The sequence below is a fragment of the Amblyomma mixtum genome, chromosome 2 (genome assembly GCF_055824585.1).
Source record: "Amblyomma mixtum isolate Tamu chromosome 2, ASM5582458v1, whole genome shotgun sequence".
Lineage (NCBI taxonomy): Eukaryota > Metazoa > Arthropoda > Arachnida > Ixodida > Ixodidae > Amblyomma > Amblyomma mixtum.
Window position 1 is genome coordinate 109,054,584 of NC_143013.1, and position 3,795 is coordinate 109,058,378.

Genomic DNA, 3,795 nt, shown 5'->3' on the forward strand with positions numbered 1-3,795 from the left:
GATTCGCTGGATAGATTACGGCGCGCTAAGTACTTCTCATCTATTGACTTGAAGAGCGGCTATTGGCAAATTGAAGTAGATGAACGGGACCGCGAAAAAACCGCTTTTGTGACTCCAGATGGCCTCTATGAATTCAAAGTGCTTCCTTTCGGTTTGTGCTCCGCCCCGGCTACGTTTCAAAGGATGATGGACACCGTCCTCACAGGCCTCAAATGGCAAAGCTGTCTTGTCTACTTGGACGACGTCGTCGTTTTTTCGGAAACGTTTGATCAACATCTCCAGCGCCTGCGGGCTGTCCTCGACGCTCTCCGCTCGGCTGACCTTACCCTGAAGCCCCAGAAGTGTCATTTCGGTTACGAAGAGCTCAAATTTCTGGGTCACGTTGTGAGCGCTGAGGGAGTGCGGCCGGACCCCGAAAAGACTGCCGCCGTCGCGCGCTTTCCCGTTCCAACCGACAAGAAAGCTGTCCAGCGCTTCCTGGGTCTCTGTGCGTACTATCGGCGCTTTATTGCGGACTTTTCCACGATTGCCGAGCCGTTGACGCGTCTCACCAGGAATACCACCTCCTTTGTCTGGACCTCTGAGCAACAGACCGCTTTCTCTACGCTCCGCCAGCGCCTTCAAACATCTCCCGTTCTTGCGCACTTCGACGAAGATGCCGATACCGAGGTTCACACCGACGCCAGTAACATCGGTCTTGGAGCTGTCCTTGTTCAACACCAAGAGGGCCTTGAGAGGGTTATCGCCTATGCTAGCCGTACTCTCTCCCGCGCCGAGAGCAATTACTCCACGTCTGAAAAAGAATGTCTTGCGGTCGTGTGGGCCACCATGAAGTTTCGCCCTTATCTATACGGCCGCCCATTCAAAGTCGTAACCGATCACCACTGCCTATGCTGGCTGGCAAATTTGCGAGACCCATCTGGACGCCTGGCACGCTGGAGCTTACGGCTCCAGGAATTTGACATCACTATTGTCTACAAGTCCGGCCGCAGACACGAAGATGCCGACACACTGTCGCGTGCAGCAGTTGATCCTGGCGACGCAGCGCCCGATGACGACAGCGGATTCCTTGGTACGCTCACCGCCTCCGACCTACTGACCCGGCAGAGGGCGGACTCGGAACTTCGCCCTCTCATTGACGGCCTTGAAGGTAGCGATACGGCTATACCTCGCCACTTCTCTCGACGTCTTGGCTCCTTCTGTTTGCGGCAAGGCCTCTTGTACAAGAAGAACTCGAGAGGCAACGATAGACCTTACCTTCTGGTCATCCCAGCCGATCTCCGAGGTGACGTTCTTTTCGCCTGCCACGATGAGCCCACATCTGGCCACTTGGGTTTTTCACGTACGCTCGCCAGAGTGCGGAACATGTACTACTGGCCTGGACTTTCTGATGATGTCAAACGCTACGTTAAAAGCTGCTGAGAATGCCAGCGCCGGAAAACGCCACCACTTAAGCCGGCGGGTTTTCTCAAGCCCGTTACAGCCCCTCGCGCTCCGTTCGACCAGATCGGTATGGACCTCCTCGGCCCTTTCCCTTTGTCGCAGGCCGGCAATAAGTGGATCATAGTTGCTACCGACTATTTGACTCGCTACGCCGAGACCAAGGCGATCCCTCGTGGCACAGCTTCCGAAGTCGCGGAGTTTTTCATGCACAACATCGTCTTGCGACACGGCGCCCCATCGCACGTCATTACAGACAGGGGGACGGCGTTTACAGCGCAGCTAATCGACCACATCTTTCGGCTGAGCTGCACAACGCACCGCAAGACCACAGCCTACCATCCGCAGAGCAATGGCTTGACCGAAAGATTGAACAGGACCCTTTCGGACATGTTGTCCATGTACGTAGATGTCCAGCACAAAACTTGGGATGAGGTCCTGCCGTATGTCACCTTCGCCTATAACACCGCCCTGCAGGAAACTACGCGCTTTACACCGTTCCGCCTTGTGTACGGACGTGAAGTTCAGAGCATGCTTGATGCCATGCTCCCGTGCCCAGAGGATGACCAACTCGACCCAGACGCCCAACAATTTGCCCAACGTGCTGAAGAAGCCCGTCAGCTGGCCCGCGTGCACATCGGGCAACAGCAGAGCACCGACGCGCGCCGTTACAACCTTCGCCACCGACAGGTTGACTACAAACCCGGTGACCAAGTCTGGGTATGGACTCCTGTCCGTCGCCAAGGCTTGTGCGAGAAACTGCTCTGCCGCTATTTTGGCCCTTACAGAGTGCTCCGGCGTGTGAGTGACGTAAACTATGAAGTGGTTCCGGACGGTGTTGCGCAACCCCGACGCCGACAGCTCAGCTCTGACATTGTGCACGTTGTACGGCTTAAACCGTACTATACTCGGTGACGCAGACGGGTTGATGTCTTGGAACGGTTCACTTGCGGAACTTTGCTCGTTTTTTTGTTTCTTTTTTTTGTTACGTCGACAGCGCTCTTTTTTCATAAGGGGGGGAATAATGCCACCTCGCATTGCCAGGTGGCGCATAGCTGCTGACGACGACGAAGAAGGGCTCGCGCCGTGTGGAATCTGTCGCCCTTGCTGCCCCAGCTTGCGTGGCCTTCTGTCTTCGCACTTGTTATTAAAGCCCCCTTCGTCAACAAGTACGTTACTATATATATATATATATATATATATATATATATATATATATATATATATATTGTAAGGATAAAGAAGACGATGCGTCCGATGATTGAAAAGCCGAAGACGAGGTGGCAGTGTTCTCGCGAGTTTTGCCAGCGCTCCGCTTGTGTGTGCTTTGCCGACCTGATCCCGGACTGTCTCCTTCGCCATTCCCGTTGCCCCAGTACCTCGTAAGAAACCCCCACTCTACATTTGGTGGAGGTGCGGGGTACGATGCCCCCGACGCGCAAGATGTCTGAGGACGTCCAACATCAGGCCGTACAAGTGGGCCAGGCTGTCATCTGTGCCGGCTCCCTTCGTCAACGGAACCCGACCGTCTTTAGCGGGACCGACGAGAACGATGTTGAAGATTGGCTCACATCGTACGAGCGGGTGAGCGTCTGCAACAAATGGGACGATGTGACAAAGCTAAACAATGTCATTTTTTATCTCGCCGGTGTGGCTAACTTCTGGTATAGCAACCATGAGGCAGATCTTCAAACCTGGTCCTAAATTTTCAGAAGTATTCGGTCGACCGACTGTCAGGCAACTCCGAGCCGAACAGCGACTGCGCGAAAGATCTCAGCAGTGTAGTGAAAGCTTCACTAGCTACATTGAAGACGTTGTTGACTTGTTCAAGCGGGGCAATCCTCATATGTCGGAAGCCGATAAGATCCAACACATCTTCAAAGGCATTGATGACGACGCTTTTCAGATGCTTTTAGCGCGCGAATTGCGTACCGTTGCTCAAGTTGTTACGCTCTGTCAAAACTTTGAGCAGTTGCGCAAGCAGAGGATTCTGACACGCCAGCAGCCAAAGCACGTTGAGTCGTTATATTATATATATATATATATATATATATATATATATATATAGGGAACATATTTGACTGAAACATTTCAAAAACATATAGAACATATTTCAAGAAAAATATTGAAGGAAACATATTTGACAGGACATTTCGACGGGAAGACCAATCTTTTTCAGGAGTGAATAGTGTGCGTGCGTGCGAACGCACGCACGCACACAGTTTGTTCTTGTTAATATCGAAATCTGGCTCCCGAGCAAAAGTGTCCATAAAGCGAGTCGTCCGTAACGAATCACGAAAAACGTAAAGAAATATGAAAAGTAAACGCCTTGTGATTACGGACAGCTTCTCCACG

General features: G+C 52.3%; 1 protein-coding gene across 2 annotated transcripts in view; it reads right to left on the bottom strand.

Moving 5' to 3' along the window:
- LOC149360527 (uncharacterized) overlaps positions 1–3,795 on the bottom strand; it is a 343,557-nt gene that overhangs the window by 187,968 nt on the left and 151,794 nt on the right. The gene's annotated exons all lie outside the window — the stretch shown is intronic.